This window comes from Triticum urartu, chromosome 7 (assembly GCF_003073215.2).
Source record: "Triticum urartu cultivar G1812 chromosome 7, Tu2.1, whole genome shotgun sequence".
Taxonomy (NCBI): Eukaryota; Viridiplantae; Streptophyta; class Magnoliopsida; order Poales; family Poaceae; genus Triticum; species Triticum urartu.
The window spans coordinates 670094355-670118624 of record NC_053028.1 but is presented as its reverse complement, the minus strand read 5'-3'; the positions used below and the strand labels follow the sequence as shown (position 1 = coordinate 670118624).

The window sequence follows — 24270 nt, the reverse complement described above, 5'->3', positions numbered from 1 at the left end:
CCCGTGAGATTTTTGGTGCAGAGGCAGGCTTTGAAGCTTTTGGCTGCTTCAGTTTCTTTGGCTTTGGCGCTGCATGCGCTTCATCTGAGTCATGGTCATCTGCAGGCTCATTCACGGCAGTCCCTTGAACCACGATATGGGTGATGAGACCTTCAAGGTTGTAGAAGGGCCCAAGAAGATTGGGTTCAGCTTCGCGAGTTCCATCGGCATGGGGAGCAGAGGGACCAGGGTTGAAGTCTAATCCCAAAGACTTCTTGTTCTGCTTCGCTGAGTTCTTGGCAAACTGGAAGATGCGCTTGAACAGATTGTCGTCACGGCACCATAGTAGTGACGATGGGTGTGCATCTGCAGGCTGTGGCCCACGGACCATGCAGGGATAGAAGCCTTGTTCAATGGCTTCTTCTCTGGACCTGGGTTGAAGATTCTTGTATAGGATGTCTCCCCACGGTCGCTTGATGGCTTTTTTCTCAGCATATTCTTGGGTCACAAACCGGTATTTGAACCATTATTCTGGCCAATATCTTCGAATCCACTGGATTCGGGTCTTGCGCTGATTATAATCCTCTTCAGGATCTGTCTTGTAAAGTTTTGAGAGGTCATCAGGCAGATCTCTTGATGTTCCGCCACGACGCTGTCTGCCTCCCTTCCTTGCAGATTTCTCTGAAGCCATGAATTTTAAACTGAAAGGCTTCAATACGTTCAAAGGCTTCAAAGGTTTTCGCTTGCTGGACAAACAGGAACTGGCTTCGGGAGAATTTATATGATGCTGTAAGAATTCTGCAAATGAATGCAGACTATGAGAACCAAGGGATTCTCCCACGGACATGTACCTGTGAAAGCATTAAGGTGCGAGGGAAGGGGAAGAGGTCATATGCATTCTCAGAAGATTTTGAAGATAAATCAGTTTAGAAGACATTGACCCCATCGTGCGAAGACATTCACTCATAGATAAGGAGTTGGTTCCAGATTTGTACGAATCCAGAGATCAGTACAAGTGAGGAATCTAACTACTTTGTGAAGCATAAGTGATTATACTAGGCATATTATGAGATGCAGTATGTAAGAGATCCAACTTGTGTGAACAGAAATGCTTGTGGTAGAAAGTGACGAAGCTATAGGATCAAAGGGGCTGTAAAAAGGAAGTTTTATTTACCACACGAAGAACTGCTAGACGGAGTGAAAGAGGAGGCCGAGCAGTTCGATCGTCCGTGCCCTAACTTGGCGACGGAGGACACCTACGGCGACGGCGGAGAAGACGATGTCCGCGGTCGGCGTGAAGACGGCGTCGGAGAGGTTGCGGCAGCGAAGCGCTTCATCGCCGGCGTCGTCGAGGGCTAGCGGTGGCGCTAGGGTTCGTGCGAGAGTGGAAGAAGAGATAATGAATGCGGTGAGGCGTGTATTTATAGGGACAGGGGCGTCTCAGTGTTATTACACAGGTGCCCCTGGTGATTCACATCTGAGGAACACGTGGCCATCATGGAGCATGTCGGAGGTTGTTCCACGTCCCACGCACGCATAGATTGTCGGGTGGCCGTTCCCACTTCTTCGGGTTTCAGGTGAAGGAATGAGCATTGAAAACGGACTTAATGTTTGTCTCTATATCTTCTGCTGACAAGGACGCAGACATTCAACAGTTTCAATAGAATGCATATGATTTGGAGAGATAGTGTTTGAGATAGAAAGCATAGAGAGGTTAGGGTCCGATCACATTCACTTAGTTCAAAAGATTCAACAAGAAGACATAGCTATAAGTGAATGCTGTAGAGGACAGAACACTAGTATATATATATTCAACATAGTGAAGATAATCATGAAGACATGTTGAGATTGAAGCCAAACCAAATGTGAAGACATAGCAAATGTAACACCATGAGTGAAACACTTCAAACAGAACCTTTGGTGGTGGCGTTACCCACCGTATAGGAAGTATTAGACCCAGACACGGCGCACAATTATCGTGGTGCTCCGAAGTCAAATTCCACATTAACGTATTCACACTTAGAATGTATGTCTTCATTGATTGAAGATATACTTTACTTCGTGTGTTGCACATCTAAGTCATCAATATGCATAAGTGTTAGGATGTGTGCCTGATCACAGGACATTTGAGGATTCCAAGATATTTAGCTCACACCGTAACTTGCAAAATCTCTTCTCATCCAAGGGCTTGGTAAAGATATCTGCCAATTGTTCTTCAGTGTTGACATGTATGATATCAATATCTTCCTTCACAACATGATCTCTGAGAAAGTGATGACGAATTTCAATGTGCTTTGTCTTCGAGTGCTGAACTGGGTTGTTGGCAATCTTGATGGCGCTTTCATTGTCGCAGTAGAGTGGCACTTGCTTCAGATGAATGCCATAGTCCTTGAGTGTTTGCTTCATCCACAGAAGCTGAGCGCAGCAAGATCCAGCAGCAATGTATTCAGATTCAGCAGTGGAGAGAGATACACAGTTCTGCTTCTTTGAAGACCAACATACAAGTGATCGTCCCAGAAAATGACATGTGCCTGATGTGGACTTGCGATCCAACTTGTCACCAGCATAATCAGCATCCGAGAATCCAACCAGATCAAACTCTGAGCCCTTTGGATACCATAATCCTAGAGTCGGGGTGTGAGCCAAATATCGAAGAATTCGCTTCACAGCTAAGTGATGCGACTCCTTTGGTGCCGCTTGGAATCGAGCACACATGCAAACACTAAGCATAATATCTGGCCTAGATGCACATAGATAAAGTAAGGAACCAATCATGGAGCGGTATACATTTTGATCGAACTCTTTACCATTGTCGTCGGGACCCAGATGATGTTTGGCTGGCATTGGCGTCGTGAAGCCTTTGCAGTCTTGCATACCGAACAAAAAGTTGAAGGAGGGCGTAAAGTATAATATCGAGGCAATCAAACCTAATGGCGAACCATTAGCGCCTAAGAAGATTGCGGACAAGTTCGTTCGTCAGTGCGGAGTTCTTGTGAAGGACCAACTCCCGATCTCCCTTCAAGAATGGAGAGAGCCAGCAAAGCCACGTCCAGATCTTACTTTTGTCGACGACAGACAAAAAAGTCTGCTTTGGGATACTCTCATGGAACATTTCACCCTACCAGATCATTTCACACAAGCAGATGTGCAGAAAGTCAAGGACGCTGCTCTTAGGAAGATGACGGTTGCATTCAAGAACCACAAGAATCGTGAATGGGACAAGTACGTCAAGGGAGGAAGGAAGACTCCAGTATTCGAGGGAACACTAGAGAATCAAAGTGCTCATTGGGACGATTTCGTGAAATTCAAGGATTCAGAATTAGCTAAGGAACGGTCAAGAATAAACAAGAAGAATGCCGAAAAAAGGGATAAGTTCCATAAGCTGGGGCCAGGTGGCTACGCGGTGGCAATGCCTAAGTGGGATAAGTCTGAGAAAGAGATGGAGGATGCAGGTGTCACTCCGGTTACTAAGAGCTGGCCCCCCAGGTGCAGGACTTGGTTCTATGCGCATGGGGGGGAGTTGGACTCGAAGACAGGCAAAGTTTCAACGAAGGCATGTCTGAACGGAGCCGGCGATAATATACTTGTTGCAATAGAAGAGGCTCGAACGGGGGTGTTCCAGCCCAACAGAGAGAACGACGAGCTTACGCGTGCCCTGGGAAATCCTGAACACCCGGGAAGAACACGAGGCAAGGGCGCTATTCCGTGGTATGAGGGGTTTTCGGACTGGAACGCCGACTACAGAACCCGTGCGAGAAGGAAGATTGCGGAGGAGAAGCAGAGGAAGATGGAGGAGGAGAAGAGGAAGCTAGACTATGAACGCCTTCAAGGCCTAGAATCAGCGCACGCGGACTTGGTAGTCAAATTCCAGCGGCAGCAGGAGCAGATCGACTCACTTAGCCAGCAAAGGGGGCCTCAGCAGCTGCAGCAGCTAGCGGATGATCCAGCATTGGATACCACCGCCCCATCCATGCCGAGAAGCAGCGTGGGTTCCGCCCCGTTTGACGCAATGCTGGATAGATACCCCGTGGATGACATTGCGGAGAACACTAACTGCGAGCTACACTTCAAAATTAAGAACATATCCTTGAAGGTGGCGGACGGCGTTGCTTATACAAATTCCCCCAATGCAACCTTTCATTGCAACCCGATTCCAGCAGGCTATGCTCGTGTCGTGGTTGATGAGGTGGTGGACCAATATTCGGGGCTAGAGCTTGACATTCCTGGAGGTGACGAGGAGCACACACTCGGAGATGCCAAACATCGTATCATCCTATGGAGAAAGGATTGCATCATCTTTCGAAGGCCACCGACACCGCGTCACCCGACTCCTCGTCGAAGTCCGCCACCGAGTCAGCAGACTCCTGCTCCTCCAAGTCCACCAACGCATGAGGCCACTCCTCCTCCTCCAAGTCCGGCACAACCTCAGGCCACTCCTCCTCCAAGTCCGGCACAGCTTCAGGCCACTCCTCCTCGTCCAACTCAGCCCCGTCAGCCGTCTCCGCCGCCTCAGCAAACGCAGAAGAGACACCCCGCAGCTATGGTGCGTAGCGGTACGAGTCGAGGTCATAGTACAGGAAGTACAGGTGGAGGCAAGCGATATAAATATGGTCCAAACCTCACTACTCCTCTTCCTGAGAGGGCTTACGACAGGACCGAGGAGCAAACCAATGCCATAGTGCGGGTAGAAGTCGACGCCCATTTTGGACCGAAACCGCCACCGCCGCCAAGGGAGAAAGTGCATATGGAAGTAGTTGACCACTTCATTCATATGGCTCAACCACCAGCTCCTAAGCCTGTTGACACAGACTATGAGCGCCACATCAGGAAGTTACATCGACAACGTCTACAGAAGGAGGCGAGCTCGAGCTCGAGCAAACAACAAGCAGCTGTCAAAAAATGCGGGAAAACCGTTGCCCAGCTGGGAGAACAGGCGGCGCAATCGATCCCCCCGTTTGTTGTGCCGCCAACAACACGTGACAGTACGCGCGCCCAATATTATTGTGGGCAAACAGTTTACGTTCCCGAGGTGGGCGATGTGGTAATAACCTAGGAGCATATAATGTAGACTGAAACTCTCAACATCACTGTTGGACAACTCCTCGAGATCGAGGACATGCCTGTGCTTACAGAGGAGGAAATAAAACGGAAATATGCCCGGGGCCAACCTTTGGTCAAGCCAGAAGAGGTCAAGAAGCTCCCAACGAGAATGTATGAATTGCATCAATGGTACATGGACATTACCAAGAGATCCGATCGAGAGTCCCTCATGGTGCAAGTCAAGAAGGATCATTACTACCATGAGAAACCTGTGACCGTTGAGTATTCTGAACTGTTTCAGTTATACAATCAAGACGCACTCGACAAATCTATCGTCAGTTGCTATTGTCTGTAAGTGATTTCTTTTTGTAATTTAAGTCTCAAGCTAGCTGTAGTGATCCTTTTGATCAATCATTACCTGTAATTATCCTCACTATATTCTTTTCTGTGGTATTATGCAGGATGAAGATGTATGAAATGAGAAAAGGTGGACGCTATGGTATTGGGTTCATTGACCCAAACACCGTTAATGAATACACATGGGAAATAAACAAGCATCATGAAAAGCAGGTAGAGGACAGCATGCTAGAGTTCTTGAAGTGCCTCAAATACAATGAAGATATACTACTTCCTTACAACTTCCAGTGAGCCACACTTTCTTGTACTACAAATTCTTTGTTTTTGCCTACTAGCTAGCTAAATGTTTTTGCTTACATATGCCCGCTTAATTAAGACATGCAAACGTGTGTGCATGCAGATTTCACTGGATCTTGTGTATCATTAAAGTTGACGCCGAAACAGTTGAAATACTGGACTCACTACTCAAAGCAAATAGTGACTATAACATCTTGTTTGGGATAGTCAACAGGTAATTTCAATCATTATTAACTATATATCTTGGCCTATTTAGTTCGTCATTTCATGATATGAACTATTTAATAACCCCTTTATTCATTTTCTTTGTCGGCGGGCAGGGCTTGGGCAAGGTTCATCAGCGTCACGGAAGGCGAATGGAAACGACAGCTGAAATGGTTTTGACCCAAGGTAAGTAATTAAGTAGTACTAACTAGCTAGCTAGCTGCCATCTCTTTAATTATCATGCTTGATTAATTATTATCTGATCAAATTAAATTCCATTCTCGTAATAAAGGCTCTGAAGCAGGCGCGGGGGACTAATCTATGTGCATTCTGCGTTTGCAAGAACATTCGCATGATGGCGTCCGAAAGGAGCAGATCTCAAAGACAGGAATGGGTACGCTTGTCAGAACACTATTCATAATTTTTACACCATTATCGATATCTAGTCACACAACTAATACACATGCATATTGATCTCCTTCTTAACAGTTCACAGAGGTGCGGGACAAGCTCCTAGAAACGGAGCGCGTAGAAGCACTTCAAGAGGAAATAGCGGGATTTTTGCTCGACCAGGTCATAAATCCGAAGGGAGAATACTATTACCCGCTACCGCCCCCATCGACCAGGTCATGAACCACTTCCAATTGTCATTGTGCTCTGAAGGCACCAATTAGGCTAATGCCACTGGCTCCGAAGGCAACATGCATATGTAGGAGAAATTGTATATAGCTATATATACATGTGTGTATGTGTGAATTAATATGGTGGTTTGTGAGACATTGATGATATATATATGATTGGTTCTACTAGAAATTCTATTTATATATATATATATATACAATGTGTAGTATCGTAAAATACCAGCAAACGAAAAAGAATTAAAATGGAAAAGACAAAATTAAATGAAAAAGAAATCATAAAACCAAAACCCCCCCAAACATTTTAGTACCGGTTGGTGTTACCAACCGGTACTAAAGGGTTCCCGGCCCCCGGAGCTGGCTCATGCCACGTGGTTGCCCTTTAGCACCAGTTCGTGCTGAACCGGTACTAAAGGGGGGGGGCTTTAGTGACCACACTTTAGTGCCGGTTATGGAACCGGCACTAAAGGGCCTTACGAACCGGTGCTATTGCCCGGTTCTGCACTAGTGAGTATGGCTCTGGGATTGCTTTCTCGCAGGGAGTCGAGAAAGGGTCTCTGGCCGAGGTTGATAACACTTCTACTACTTTACTTTATACTACTCTACTCCCTCCTTTTGCTGCAAGATGGTGGTTTTCAGAAGATGCTAGTCTTCGATAGGACAAGGTTCTCCCCTCTATTCTGGCATTTCTGCAGCCCAGTCCACATATACAGCCTTCCTTTGATACTGTTGCATATGTAGTGTAGATCCTTACTTGCGAGTATTTTGGATGAGTACTCACGGTTGCTTTGCTACCCCTTTTCCCCCCTTTCTTCTTCTTTCCGGTTGATGCAACCAGATGTGGGAGCTCAAGAGCCAGATGCCACCGCCGATGCCTACTACTACGTGGAGACCGACGACGACTGAGAGAGTCCTGGATTAGGGGGTGTTCGGGTAGCCGAACTATACCTTCAGCCGGACTCTAGGACTATGAAGATACAAGATTGAAGACTTCGTCCCGTGTTCGGATGGGACTTTCCTTGGCGTGGAAGGCAAGCTTGGCGATGCGGATATTCAAGATCTCCTACCATTGTAACCGACTATATGTAACCCTAAACCTATCCGGTGTCTATATAAACCGGAGGGTTGTAATCCGTAGGCAATCAACTCCATATACAACAGAAAAAATTTGCACAAAAAACTTAAGATTACAGTTATAGCCGAACAATACATCTATCAAGGACTAGCAAAAAAAGAAACTTAAAACTACAAACACCCTGTGTTAATTCTGCAGCACCACAGCCCCGCTCAAGGCTGGCCAAACGACAACTGACAACCAGGGGTCATCTCCATGCATTTCTGGACACGGATCCAGCCATTGCCGCCAACTTCATTGGAGGGAAAACCTTATACGCCAATATCTCAACTCAACCCATGCTCAACATTGCCTGCACGTCAACAAACTGTAAGACGACATCAAAAAATGCAATGCATCTTGGCACGGCGCATACCCCGGTGGCATGGGGCGAGCGAGCTCATATTTCATGTATGTACTATTCTTCAATTATTTTTAAAGAATATATATTCTTCAATTGGTTTGTATATGGATAGCATTTTCCAATTACCATGCTCACTAATGAAAAATTACACCTTAAAAGTTAAATGTAGAAGCAAGTGGGCTGGTTTCTGTACGAACACCACGACCATGGTCTCGGAGCTACAATTATCCTATGACATTAAATACTTTTGTGATTGGAACAACATATAATTTTGTTGGACTACATAGTGAATCTTGGGATTAATCGCTTTTATTAATGTGATAATTTCTATTTTGTTAATATTAATAGAAGAAAACATTTAACAGACAATGAACATGCGAAATATTTTCCTCGTGGAAGATGGACAATTACCGGTGTGAGTCTTGGTCCTTCTTTTACCCTTTAACTAGTAAATTGTTTAAAAAGCTAGGGAGATACACCTACAATGAGTTCGAGAACAGAATGAGATTTATTTGTTATTCTATATTTCACTCAAACAAATTAGAACAGCTTGGTGGAACTGGCACATTGCTTTCCTATTTCTTATCATGTACTCCCTCCGTCCCAAAATTCTTGTGTTAGATTTGTCTAAATATGGATGTATCAAGTCACATTTTAGTATTAGATACATACGTATCTAGACAAATCTAATACGAGAACTTTGGGACGGAGGGAGTACTAATTTTAAAATGGACCTGATACGGATACACTAATTTTAAAATGCACCTGATACTGATACGCTGGTTCCAGAAATATCCATGCATTCTAGCACTGGGATACTATTGTAGTAGTTCAATAACCATGGTGCGGAAGTGCTGGAGCACAGTTGGTTTCATGAACCAACAGCAGGCAAGTGATTTTTGTTACTCATAAGTAAATCTGGAAAATAATTTGCAATGGTTGTCATCACGTTATGGGATGGTAATTCATACCATCCTGGAGGCTTGTGGTTATAAAATACAGTTTCAAGGTTTACATCAAAGATGCTTCCTCAGAACTTCAGAGTCTGAGCAACATGGTTATTAGCTCGCACCAGAGGCTGACATTATGTAATGTTGTTGGTGCTGAGAGAACAAAGCCATCTAAAGCTAGTCATAAAACTGGCATGCATATTTTGTGATACTGTAGTTTTGGCTAAGTGCTAGAGCATAGGATCCATGATCCCTGAAGCAGACGCACAGACTACATCACACAAAATACTCAAGGAACCATAGGCCGCCCACTCATTTTTGTTGCTACAAGTACGTCAAATCAACAAATGTATTTCTATGTCTGATGCACAGAACAAGTTTCTCACAAAACAATTCATAAAAAATATCGCCGGTATGTACAACCGTAGCAGAAAGACTCAAATTTTGAACCATAGTTGTGGGAAAAGGAAAGTACAGAGCACATATTCCACAGGTAGAGTTCCATGTGCACGTTGAATGTGAAGAAATGAACTATAAAACATTTGACATTGCCATGGACACTGTCAGGTACAAGAATGTACCATGCCTTCAACATGAGCAAATTATATGCCTGAAACGTCTACGCAGACATGGAGTTTCCACATGCCAAGTTGACCATTATCATCCACAACTGAACATATATGACAGATTACAAAACAAGCTTCTCGCAGAACAGATACCATGTATGTGTACTGCCAGTAACAGAGGGGCTCAACGTCCTGAACCATAATAACGGGAGAAGGCAGAAAGCACATATATACATACCGATAGTGATGTCGCAGTCACCAGTTAACTCGCCGTCGATGAAGAGCTGCAAGAGTGTGGGCTAGCTGGAGTACTCCTTGAGCCCCTGCTGGAGCGCCTCATTGGCGAGCACATCATGCATCTCAAGGTATGTCCAACGAGCGAAGGATCGGCAACACATTAATTCCATGAAAATGCCAGAATCACGAAAAATCTAGCTGCATCATAAAGACTAAGCAGTAACATACCTTGAGAAGTACATCAACACTGGCTACAGCTTCAGAGATAACAAATTAAGTTGTGTGCCAAAATAGATCATAACCACTGGCTCCATTTTCTTGAAGAGAAAATGCTACAAGACCAACTTCCAAGAAATCCATTCCTGAATTTTGAAACAGTACAAGCACATTAATTCCATGAAAATGCCAGATGAAGCCTAGTTTGCCACACCTGCCATTTAAGCACTTAAATAACTGACATACAAAACTAAGACAAACAGACAATAGACTACACCCCAACACATGAGGAACATTACTAACCATGGCATAGGTCAAAATTCGCATGCATAAAAGCAGGGTTGCTCGTTCAGTTGTCCCTTGGATCAGTACTTCAGTAGCATTACTCAACACATACATCAATACATGAGATCTGAATCTAATTACCAGGCTAAATAATGTGTACTCAAACAATCTGAATTCAGTATCAGGTCTATTTTAATGCACTCAAATCCAATATCAGGCCAATTAATGTACTCAAAACAATCTGAATCCGAGCCAGACATGAAATTCATATTGAGAACCCCTCCTTGTATGCGATGAAGAAGAGTGGATATATGGGACACATGGACAAACAGCATGACAAGGATTTATTTGTTTGCAGATTGAGAACATGACCGTGACATACAGACTTGCATTTTTTAACACAACATATCTTCCAGTTCTAGAGTACCAAGAAACAGAACCTATCTATTGCACATGTACCCAGAAATAACTAAACAGGTAGCCATGGACATCACCAATGAACTTTGACAGAATACAAATGAACCGCGGACCAATCGACTAGCCCTGCAGTAGGTAAGATCAGAGCTTAAAGGGGACGAACCCATCCACGGAGATGACGAGGAGGAGCAGCACGTACGCGACGGGCAGAGGCCCCTGGCAAAGCCGCAGAGGCAGCGCCTGTCGCTGCAGCGCGGATGGCAGAAGGGAGTGGCTAGCTCCGTGGCGGCGGCGCCACCTGTATCTCACCATAGCTCGCCGCCGACCGAAGATGGATCCGTGGCAGTCGCACGGGACATTAGAGACTTCCAAATCCGGTGGTAGAGAACGACGAGCTCGGCGCCGCTACCGCCACCTTGGCCTTCTCGTCGGTGTCGATCTGGTTGGATGGACAATGCATCATGGGTTTCGGCGGGACATGCGCTGCTCGAGTGCGACCGAGGAAGGCGGATTGATCTGCGCCGGGAGGAAATGGACCTGTCGCGACCACTACCGCCGCAACTCGAGCGCGTGGCCGTGGCCGTGGGAAAGATGGGGAGGGGGCGACGCACATAGAGGGGAGAAGAGAGGGGATCGATGGATCGGGAGAGGTGAGGCTGTTCTGCGGCGGCGCCGGCATGGAGCGGGCGGAGGAAGATTGGTGGAGTGGCGGCGGCTGAGGGAACGGGAGGATAGAATGGGGAATTAGGGTTAGGTGTGTGTGGACTGTGGAGTATAAATGGGCTGGCTCAAAATTTTGCCACCCTGCCGCGTTGGCCACTTAAAATTTTGCATCTCCGCGCTCTCTCAAATTTCAGGCTCGCCCTTTTCTTTCCAACTTTTATATATGGCTGATTGACAAGTGGACCAAATAAGCGGGTACAACAGACACATCGGCAGAAGCCATCCATGACGGTTCATATGGCAACTAAAGAAAGAAAAAAAAAGGCATAGATGGTCGATTCATGACAGTTTCTGTGACGGTCCTTCAATGCCCGTCATCAAGGGGCTGCCGTTTTGGAGGTTATTCGCGTCTTGTTCATCCATGACGGTTCCCGTGACGGTTTTCAGGAACGTCACCCGAAGTCCGTCATGGATTAACAGATTTCTTGTAGTGAATATGGAGCACGGACGAGACGAGGAAGCAGAAGAGAGGTTGCGGGACATAATCTTAGACGGAGGTGATGTCATGTCGTGTTTTCTTAACGACAATGATGGTCTGGAAGAATAGCAGGGTGAAGAAGCAGGTCCGGAAGAACAGCAAGGTGAAGAAGCAGGTCCGGAAGAACAGGGTGACGGCTTCAGTGACCGAACAGAGTCCGGCCAGGTAAATATATTAGTTAAGCCTGTGCTGAGACTAGCTAATTGATGCATTCATTGTTTTGGTACGTACACATATTAATTAACTCTCGTCTTTCTTCTTTTTCCTACCCCTCCGGATCGAGCATAACTTCGGTAAAGAGACTAGGCCCGAAGAAAAAGTTGCGCGAGGATGAAAGGTTTGAGATCACAGCAATCGCGCGCGGCGGCCTACCGATTGAACCCATCCGGACAAAGGATGCATTTACTGCTCAGTGCGGGGTTCTTGTTAGGGACAAGATCACGATCAGCATCCACCAATGGTTTAAGCCAGTTGAAGAAGACCCTGAGGTGTCTTATGTCAATGATATGCAGAAAGATGATCTTTGGAAGGAGCTGAAGGCAAATTTCACCCTACCGCCAGAGGAGGATCCGGAGAAGCCGGTTATAGAGCAATTAATTAAGTCTGCTGCTCTTAAGAAGATGGCAGAGCTATTCAGGAGGTGGAAGAATGAGCTGTAAAGGTTTGTCGACAAAAAAGAGACACCAGAATTCAAGGGCAAATATGAGAAGATCAGAGATCAATGGCCCGCATTTGTGGCCCACAAGACATCGGATAAGAGTAAGAAGATGTCGGAGACAAACAAGAAAAATGCTGCGAAGAAGATGCTTCACCATCGCACGGGGTCAGGTGGCTACCTCAAACCCCGGCCTAAGTGGGCAAAGGCTGAGACTGATCTGCTTGATAAAGGGATCGAACTAGAGACAATGAACTAGACAGACCGTTGCCGGACTTGGTTCTTCGGGGCTGGTGGATCCTTGGACCCTGTAACAGGGAAGTGCATTTGGACGGACGAGCAACTTGACATACCCTTGAAGAAGCTTCGGTACTATATCAATGCAGCGCAGAAAGGGACGTTCCTTCCAGACAGAGAGAACGACGAGCTCACAAAGGCCCTCGGAAATCCTGAGCACCTTGGACGGACACGAGGCATGCCAGGCTCCATTCCGTGGAAGGCTGGGTTTCCGGACGCAGGCGGTTACAAAAGCCACGAGAGGAGGAAGAAAGTGCAGCAGACCGAACTGCAGGCGCTGCACGCAAGGGTACAAGCGATAGAGGAACGAGAAGAAAATCGCAGCAAACGACTTGCTGAAGCTTCCCCTGAAGCTACCCTGCCATCTCAGCAGAGAAGCAGCGTGGCTTCCACCGAGCTGCTTCAGCCGGAGCTTGTCTTGACGGCTCCTGCCAGCTATCCCGTGGATGCTATCACGAAGGCTCAAAATTGCCACCTTATGACGCAATGGATTAATATGAAGGTCAAGGCGGCTGTTGGCTCTGTTTTTCCTAATGAACCTGGCGCAACTTTTCACTGCCGGCCGATTCCATAAGGATATGCTAAGGTGATGGTGGATGAAATAACAGAGGGATTTGAGGACCTCCCGCTTGACCACCCTATCGGAGAAGGGGATACTCGGCTGGGTTCTTCTCTGAAGACTCCATGCCTATGGCGGAAGGAGCTCATCAACCTTCCGAACTGGACGCCTCTGCCTCCTCCTCCTCCTCCGGGGAGTCAGGGCACTCTGCCTCCTCCACCGCCTCCTCCTCCGGCGAGTGACGATCAGGGCCCTCGGCCGGCTCCTTCTCCGGCGCGTGGCGGCACTCCGCCTCCTTCTCCGCCTGCGTTGGCGCGCCCGAGCAGCCAGCCTCCTCCTTCTCCGCCTTGTCAGCAAGGGCGGAAGAGACCCGCCACCTCGTCAGCAAGCGCGTCGTAGTCCTTCTCCTCCGCCTCGTAAGCAAGTAAAGAAGACAGCCGCTCCGTCTGTTCGGCCGGTGTCTAGCAGTACAGTCAGAGGCGGGAGGACGTACAGATTCGGTCCTTCTCTGAAGACTCCAGAGAAGTTACCATACGAGAGGACCCCGGAGGAGAACGCGAAGATCGCGCGAACCGAAGTGGATGAGTGGTTTCAAGGGTTGAAAGCAAAGAGACATCCACCTCCGGAGGAGAAGGTAGATCTGGTGAAAGTGAAGCGCACTCTAGCTGCCCTGGCAAAACCACCCAAGTCTCCGCCGAAAGGCAACTATGAGCGCATTATTGGAAAGACATGGGCCGAAGCGGAGCGGTCGGGAAGTACAGTCAGTGATCAAAGGATGAAAGAACGACGAGCAACTGGGAAACAAATTGCCCAGCTCGGCGAACAAGGGAATCAATCGTGCCCCCCGCTCAAGGTGCCTAGCGACATCGTCGATCCGAGGATGGTGCCCGGTTATAGCAATCTTGAAGATTACCTGTCCGACGATGTACATTATGATTTCATGGACGTGCAGATACACAGATACGAGTACGGGAAGCCTCTCGTCAAAGATGAAAAATCTCTAACAACGATGATGCGAAGATTGCATGATTGGTACTTGAAAATCTGCAGAGAGTCTGGGGGGAGGAGTACTTTGTATGTGAGAGTTAAAAAGGAGCATGACCTCATTGGAATTGATCTGTTGCCTATTCCATTTGAGGAGTTCTTCAGTTTTTCAATCAATTGGCCCTCGATAAAGCAACGGTCACCTGCTACTGTCTGTAAGTACTACTACTTCTGTCATTAAGTCTCTCTATATAGCTCAGCTCTTTCATTGCATTTATTTATAATTATCCTCACTATATTAATTATGCAGATTGAAGATCGCCGAATTTAAGAAAAGACAAGTCGGTGATATTGGGTTCATTAACACATATCTCATAGATGCAACTGAGGTTAAATTTCATGCTACAGAAACCGAGGCCAACTTGCTACGATCATTCAAAATAAATGAACACAAAGATATAATACTCTTTCCTTACAATTTCAAGTGAGTGTTACTGTCTTGTGCATATTCGGTTTCCCTTATATATTAGTCCAGGTTATAGTAATGTAATTGATGAGTTATGCATGCGTGCGCAGGTACCACTATATTCTCCTAGAAATTAGGCTTGAGCAGGGAGTAGTAACTGTCTTGGACTCTAGACGAAAAGATCCCCAGGAGTATGCGGACATGACTCAAATGCTCGAGAAGTAAGTTAAATCAATCATTATCCACCATATCAGCAACTTTGTTCATTTCTGATATCAAGTAATTGTTTTCTTCGTCCGGCAGGGTTTGGAGAAAATTCACCAGAAAAGCTCCGGGACTGTCGAAGGAGCTGGAATTTAGAAACCCGAAAGTAAGTACTATAGTAGCATGTTCCGCGCATCTCCTAGTGATTCAAGCGCCAGTTTCATCAATACCATTTGGCATTCTTGCTTATCAGTTTGATTGACCTCTATTTCTTGTAAAGTGTTTGTTGCAGGAACAAGGGAATGATTTCTGTGGATACTACGTCTGCGAGTCCATCCGCCACACGACCTGTGAGCGGGGCTACTCTAACGAAAATATGAAGTGCGTAAATAACAATATTCTCAATTTTATTTTATTACCATCATTTGTGTTGAGTTTCATTCATTCATATATATATATATGTATTGACCCCCTTCTTCAAATTAGATGTTTCGGATGCGGAATGAACTCCTAGCACCAGATCGCATGCGATCAATTCAAGAGAAATTGGCGGCATTCTTTCTTGACCACGTGATCGCTGAAGACGGAGAATACTATGTGGACCATGCGTCCGTAATTTAGGAGATTATATTTGTAAGAGATAATTATTGTATATATGTAGTCTGTAGTGTCGGATAGATATACGAGAACTTGTTGTTCGACCAATCTCTCGGAGAAGGAGAGGTGGTCGATATCACTTCTCTCTGTATGCATATATGTTCATGACGATCTTCTGTTTCCTTCGTTTGCTTACTAGCTAGCTAGCGTGTCTAGTCCTCTATATACATATGTATAGTACGTAGCGTCGACCAAGTACGGACATAAGAGAGGACACTTCTCTCTATTAATTAGCTAGCTAACACAATATATGAAATACCTAAATTAACCCCCCAAAACCCCCAAAACCCCCACCCCCCTTAAAAAAACAAAAACTCCAGCCACAGAAATGCTGACGCGTGGATGCTTATTGGTTCCGGTTGGTACCACCAACCGGGACCAAAGGCCCTCCTGCCTGGGCTCAGCGCGCAGGCCACGTGGAGGCCCATCTGTCCCGGTTCTGGTTAGAACCGGGACTAAAGGGTCAGGGCATTAGTAACAACCCTTTAGTCCCGGTTCAAGAACCGGGACAAAAGGCCCTTACAAACCGGGACAATAGGCCCGTTTTCTACTAGTGTTCCTTTCCGCCCTTCAAGTGTGAAAAGATTGGCCATCTAGGATTTCACCCTACATCATACACAAAAACTTAAAATAGTTGCTGAAGATTTATTTAGGGGTTAAGGTATCTGTGGCCATTTGAGGGGCTAAATTATAAGGGACCGGTTGGAGATGCCCTTAGCTCTTGTGATAGACCATGCAAGCTGAAGTTTGCATGCTTCAAAAGGTGGTTTTAAATGAAGTGCCAAAAGTACTTTATATAGAAAAAAGGTCCTACTTTTTTGTTTGCAAATATCTTCTGTGTACTTTTTTAACTCAAATGATCTTACATGTCTTTCTTGATTTGAGTCATCTTACATGTCTTTGTGAAGAGAAAGTTAGGGTCATCATATCTCATATGCTTTGAGAATATATGAAGAGTGATGGGAGGACTTTTGTCAGTGTCAAGTAAATAAAACTCCGACCGGATAAAAGAAGTAAAAATCATCGAGAGAGCCCTTCGCCTCTTATTCCCCTTTCTCCTGTAGATAGGCGTGAAGACCATCTCTGCCTCTTTTTCCACCGCCAAATCATCGCCACTCCACCCGCCTCTAGCGCCAATATGATGTCAAGAGGTGGGAATCTATTGGGGTTGCCATGTTATGCAGGGTTCGGAATCGTCTATGACCTCTTTAACAATGCCACAACAATTTATTGTGGTTGGATGGTTAGAGAGACAGTGATATCCCAACCCACCAGGGGTCAAGTCCTGGTGCTCGCATTAGTCCTGGATTTATTTTAGGATTTCCGGCGATGCGCTTTCAGTAGGAGAAAACGTTCCCGTCGACGACGAGAGGCGGCTATGGTGTCTTCGTACATCTCAAGATGATATGCCAACTCAGTTTGTCGAAGGTGCTCATAGAGATAGGGTATGCGTGTGTGCGTTCATAAGGTGAGTGTATGCGCGTATGTATAAGCGCTTGTATCTGTACTGTGTTAAAAAAACTTTGTAACGATGCAGAAAACAAGATACTAGACCGGTAGAGAAAAAACAATATTTTAGAGCTTTGTGCATAAATTATTTTTTTGCAGGGATTTGCAACTCTTTGTAATAAAAACGAAACGCGTTCAGGTGTTTTATATCAGAAAAACCCATCGAAAAACAAAAATCAGCTCCTACCTTTTTCTTCTTCGCCCAAATCTCATCTCATCAGATCACCAAACCATGGAAGCACTCGGGGCGCCGCGATCGCCGCCGCCGGCCACAGCGGCCACCTCGGCCGTTCTCGACGACGACGATCTCCTCGGCGAGATCCTCCTCCGCGTCACCTTCCCCACCAGCCTCGTCCGCACCGCTCTAGTCTGCAAGAGCTGGCTCCGCCTTGCCTCCGACCCCGTCTTCCTCCGCCGCTTCCGCGACCTCCACCCACCCAGTTTCCTCGGCTTCTACGTCAAAACTGGAGGCACCAAGCCACCGCGGTTCGTGCCGATGCCTCAGCCCCCTGAGCTCGCTGCCGTTGTCCACCCTGCAAACTTCGATTTGGGCACCTTGGGCAGCGACAGCTTCGGCTTCTGTGTGGATTGCTGGAACGGCCTCCTCCTACTCACCTCCTACCTGCACGACGGCCCACCAGTAAGAACAGTCCGATGCCCGCTCTACCCTGGGAGATACACGACCATCCTCCCGCCAGTTCCGCAAACCAGCAGCATCCATGATGACCGCTTCACATACTACGACAGAGAGGTCATCCTCAAAGGCGGCGACGACGGCCTGTCCTTCTATCTGGCAATGGGCGTGGAAGGGCAGCAGACAATTGTGGATGTGTATGTCTTACAAGATGATATATGGGCCATCTACTCTTCGGTTGCAACCGAATTCACCCGTATTTCGCTACGACTCGATCATGTTGCTAGTTTGATTGGTGACGGCAAGATCTATACTCTGGCCTATGTGAGCGGGATCAATATTTTAATCGTGCTAGATCTTGTGTCTACCTCTCTGTCGTTAGTTAACCTCCCAGAAGAGGTGTTATCGTGGTGTGGCAAGCTGTCGCTCGCAGATGATGATTCTGGGGTTCATCTCATCACTCTCAAGGACCTACAAATACGCATCTGGCTGCACGGGGTGGATGGCAATAATGGCGCTGCCAACTGGTTCCTTGTGAATACCATTTGTTTACGTGAGATATGTGCTAATCATATGATACCAAGTCATGGTTTCAAGGATGCAGATGTACATGCACCTGGGTCCAATTCTGAGATCGAGGCGGACAATGCCCTCTACCTTTTTTATATCAAAAGCAAGGTTTTGAAGAAGGTTTACGACGTGACAGAAGAGGATGATTACGTGTTTAGTGTCAGCCCCTTTATGATGGTTTGGCCTCCAAAATTCCCTCTGATGAAGGAAGGACGTGATCTGCTGAAAGAATAACACTGCTAGCTTAGGTTTGCCTCTTTTTAATCTGCCTATATAAATGTGGTCTGCTAGTTACAATTAATGTACATGATGCTGCTATATGCTTATATCTGTTTGACCATTAAAAATGTGAATGGGCCGGTAACTGGCATCCTTAGTTCCCAGCAATGGAGGAATGCAAGGTTTACCTCTTGCTGATTTGTTTACTACTGTGGTCTAGCTTCCATTGTGCGTTATGCTAATATTGTGCGCAATGAAATACAAAAGGATAAAAAAATATAAATGTTTGATCGGTATCTAGGCAAATCAAACACTTTCCAAGTGATATGCTGCCTCCGGTATCACATACATGTTCATGTAATCGCATGGAATGCATAATGACATATCATGGATTTTATATGTTTTCTTATGACAGATGGTGAGTTGTGCAAGCATGCATAGCAGAGTACATCAGTACCTACAAGAATGCATAAAATAATATAGATTGTCACCTCTAAAAATGCATATATGATAGTATATGTATCATCACACATACCAATTGTATCATTCATAAAAATTGTAACATTGTCACCTCTAACTACGCATAACATAATATGTATCGCCGCACATACCAATTGTAACATTCAGCAGAATTGTAATATTTTCACCTCTAAGTTCATGAAAGCATGCATGGAAGAATATACATCGGCACCTACAAGGAATGAATCTTACTACTGTGGCATATCAACACCGGCACCACCATAAGAACGATTGAGGGGGGGGGGGAGGGGGTCTATAGTCACGTGACCGTACATGTGACTCATGAAACAGAATGCCGCTAGGGACGAATGGGTGCTGCCGTGTCAGAGTAGTGCCCCGCACTGGCTGGCAACACACGTTCGATGATGCCGGGCAGGACAAACTGAAAGCTAAAGTGGCTGGTGCTCGGCCATGGGCGGGGAGGGTTGTAATGTACATGAGCCATGGAGGTTGCATATAACAACCGAACTAAACAACATCACTGACGGGTGGGAAAGACTAAGGGTCGGATTTAGAAGGAAAACTCAGACATGTCAAATGGAGCAGCCTTTTCATTTAGAATCACCGTATCACAAACAGGCAATTGTTTTTCAGTCTGTGATAAGCGTCCGGCCGAGCACCAAAGTGCTTATGGCAGGTCAGTGGTAGTGCTCATCACTAACGTATGGCCAGTGGCCGGTCAGTGATGCACGGTCAATAGTGTTCGGATATGTTGTAGTGCTACTTATAACTTATCTAGAAGCATGAGGATCGATGTTGGTGATGATGCAAACGAGTTCTCCCTTTGGAGAGTAACGAAAAGGGTTGAGTATGAAGATCGCCCTCAGAATCACAAAGTGGCGGCGAAAAAATTCACAATTATCCAGGGTAGGGTTTCAAGTGTATATAAAGCAATTGGCCACCGAAGCCACAGAGGAGGGAGGAAAGCCCCACATGTCATAGGCGCATTTGTAAGACGGGCACCTTCACTAGGTGCCTAGGCCTTGCGGGCCCACCATGCCCCTCCAGATGATGGGCCTTGGCACTCTAGTCCTCTAGTGCTACAAAAACACGCTATCATTTTCTCAGATTTTATTGAGGAATTTTTGTTTGGTGATTTTTTTTCTGAAATTCCAAAAATAACAAAAAATAGGAACTAGAAGTGAGCATTGAATTAATACGTTGGTCCCTAAAAAAATTAGAAACATTGCACACTTAGAAGTTAATAGGCATGAAATATACAAAGTTTATAGATATATCAGTGATGTATCACAGACTTCGGCATGAGATCGTGCAGTTCATGAACTGTTGTGTGGTCGCTCAACCCGCGACAGTTCCAAAGTAACAAATTCATTGGGCCCGTCAATAATGCCAGAGTATCATTCTTCTGTGGAATGTTCTTTATTCGGCCTCTTCAATCTCTCATTGACACATATGCTGAAGGTGAAAGAGGTGTTAAGGTGGGAGACATCACCCCTTCACTACTAGGGAAAACCCTAGTAGTAGCTCAGGTTTTGAGGCTATGAGCATTGCGGGCGGCCGCGCTACCAATATGGCGCTACAGCTAACTCTTAGTAGTAGCGCTGTCTGTACCCGCGCTACTACTATTGACTATTTCAACAGCGCTTTTCCGGAACGCGCTACTATTAGTTAGCTGTAGCGATTTCCTAGCCCCACGCTACTGCTATATCTTTCATCATTACCACCCTGTTTCAGCTTGAATAAACTGCAATTTCGAGATACTAGGTACTACTAGATATCAATTTCATAAAGCCATAAAGCATTATAGGTACTAGGTACTATTCCCTCGGTTCCAAATTACTCGTCGTGGTTTTAGTTCAAATTTGAACTAAAACCACGACGAGTAATTTGGAACGGAGGGAGTACTAGATAACAATTTCATATATACTCAACATGCATCCTCAAGCAGTACTAGGTGATATCGATGACGATCATCATATGTAGTTCTAGATGATATCGACGACGATCATCATATGTAATTCTAGATGATATAGCCACACACACATATATAGTTCAAGATGATATCGACGACGATCATCATCCTCAAGCCTGGGCAGTGGGTGTTCCTGATAGTAATTAGGATGACCTGTCCAACACGAAGATTCTTGCCAATGAGGAATCTCTTCCACCCAACCGAGTTTAAGTGTGTACGACCGTCTGTGTCCATGCGGTAAGTACAGGTGGTGACGGAGCCCCCTGCGGTAAGGCGTAGTCCAGCTGAGCCTTCTTCATCAGGCTCGATACCACAACTCACAGATAGGTTCTTTGGCAATTTCTGAATAAGAAAAATATATCAATTAATAAATAGCTTCGCACATACTCTTGCAAATATATTTCTATTAAGTCTAGATTTCTACACTATCAAAAGACACAGTACTATGCATTTGTACTAATTAATCATGGATTCTACTAGTAAGTATATATGGATTATCTATACTATTAATAGTTCCTTGGATTCTACACTAATAAGCATGTGATCAGACTCTACACTAAAGCATATCATTGACTAGATTTCACAAAGCATATCACTGGACTCTACACTAAGCATATCATCGGATTCACTAAGCATATCATCGGATAATTTGCATTTGTAAGTATAACAATAAAGCATATATATATCATCAAATTACTACAGCCAGTATAACATACCATTTCATGCCGATCGACCATGGTACTTGTCAGGCGGGTCACGAATGGCACCCCGACAAAGTCATCACGTGGCGGAATTATGTCCCATAGGTTGCACACCTCCTCCTCTCTCAGCCTCATTCTTGCTACAATGGCTTCATGAAGTGAGTTCTCATCATCTTCATCGAGTGGGTCCTCATTATCTGAATCATCTTCGTCATCTTCATCATCTTCCACCAGGTTGAGATAAATGACAACCAGCTTGGTTCTTTCTGCTCTGAAGGAGAAGTTAATCAACTCACCACCAGTAAGACGCATGTGGGTGAGGAAACAGGCCCATCCATCTCCTCCAATCTGCGACATATTGCGTCCTTTCTCGACCTCCATAGTGTACGGCCCCCCAAGAGCCTCAAATGTCACAGTGTCTCTTGTCAGCTTGTTGAATTTCAACCTCACATTGCATGGGACGATCTGTGTAAAAAAAGCAAAATGACACAATGCAAATGCCAACACTAAAAATAAAATAGTTGTTACATTTCATCTAATTTCTTACCGCCGCATGACGAAAACTCGGCTGGAAGTAGATGTCGAACAGCTTGCCAATTGCAAGGCTGCTGGCGCACCTTGACTTACACAGTCAACATAGTGGTGGTGGTGGCGGCGCAATTTTCCTAAAGCAATATGACCAAAGGATTAACGATCCACTTCACAGGAAAGAAAAACAGTAGCATGTGATATTTTTGGTTCTTCCGCGAGAAGCAATTTTATAGACAATTATAAGGGTACCAAATAAGGGTACCACCTACCAAGACATTTCATCTATTTTGGCCCCTATTGCCTAAGATAATTGATTAAAAAATCAAGTGGCAAATTTAACTAAATTGGCACCTACATTTTGCCAAAATATAACTTATTACAAAAAAACAAAAGCATCTATCTATCCATATACAGAAAAAATAACAATCAAATGGTGCATACTAAATCAACTAAATCAAGTAGCCTACTAAATCCACTAGCATAGTAAATCAACTAAATCAAAATGTTCTAAATCAACTAAATCAACTAGCCGACTAAACCTACTAAATCAACTAGCCTACTAAATCAACTAAATCGAAATGTTCTAAATCCATTAAATCAACTAGCCTACTAAATCAACTAAATCAAAATGTTCTAAATCAACTAAATCAACTAGCCTACTAAATCAACTAAATCATATCAACTAAATCAAAATGTTGCATATGAACTAACCTACTAAATCAAAATGTAGCAGGGAGGAGTAAGAAGGAGGGGCGACTCGAGGAGGGAGAAGAGAGTAGGACGGAGGAGGAAGGCGGAGCGAGGAGGGGCCGGCTGGCGGCAAGTCGAGGGAGGACGGAGGAGGAGGGCGGTACCGAGTCCAGCGAGGAGGATGAGTTGACGGCGGCACAGAGGGAAGAGGGGTAGGCGACGGCGGCTGGCGGGGGCGACGGCAGCCGGCGGGGGAGGACCGGCGCACACGGGGGGGGGGGGGGGGGGGGGGGGGGGGGGGGGGGGGGGGGGGGGGGGGGGGGGGGGGGGGGGGGGGTTGAGGGGGAGTGAGTTTGAGTGTGAGTGTGGATCGAATAGAGGAGAGCGTGGGGGGCGGGTTGGAGATAGCTAGTTTTAGCAGTAGCGCTCTAAAGGTAAAGGCGCTACTATTAAACTACCTAGCAGTAGCGCGGTCTGAATAAAAGCGCTGCTACTAGAACTAGCGTCACGGCGGGGTCGTGGGAATTATAACAGTAGCGCGGCTTAGAGGAGGCGCGCTGCTGCTACGTCTATTTCAGCAGCGAGTACTGCCAGAGCGCGCTACTACTACAATGCAGCAGCGCCTTATTTTTAAACTCGCTGCTGGTAAAATCATGTGTATAAGTTTTTCTCTAGTAATGCTTCCCCAGACATGAGGCAGGAACTAGGGATAAATAGAACTTATTCCTCGCGGGAGAATCGAACTACTATTGTCGCCCTTTTTCTGCATTGTCCCCATCTGTCGGTTTCAACAGACTAGAAGTGATAGCATCTACAATCATCATCATCATCCATATCAGCGTCCTGTGTAGTCCTCTTCCCAGGCCAGTCACCTCCCAATGCCATTCTTCTACGGCCTCAGTGCCTCACTAGTGAGGCCCTCCCTCACGCACACCATAGATAAGTTACAGCCCTGGCCGAATTTTTAGCTCACACCAAATATCCAAGCCTATTTATTGCAGGTAACCCGCGTGCGACCTTCTCAGTTCGATAGACAAGCTTAATTGATCTTCTGAATCTGGATTTTACAAAACGTTCCTTCTCCCATTTCTACCAGAGTAGTAGATACACTAACCAGCTATTCTCATCTCAATAGATCCTTTGATTTCTCTCAATTATTTGTAAACGATATGTCAATTGTCCGAGAATAAAGTCATATTCTTGTCAAATCTTTTTTGAGTGATACCGAGGAGTGCGAATCTCAACACAACCGATCCCCCCTCCCCCCCAATTCCCTA

The 24270-nt window shown here is 45.7% G+C and overlaps 1 long non-coding RNA gene across 1 annotated transcript; it reads right to left on the bottom strand.

Moving 5' to 3' along the window:
* Positions 1–7668: 7668 nt before the first annotated feature.
* Positions 7669–11432, bottom strand: LOC125524243. The gene is made up of 3 exons (XR_007290637.1): positions 10828–11432; positions 9748–10108; positions 7669–7942 (listed from the first exon to the last, which is right to left on the bottom strand). It is a non-coding gene; the product is annotated as an uncharacterized LOC125524243 (long non-coding RNA).
* Positions 11433–24270: the final 12838 nt, after the last annotated feature.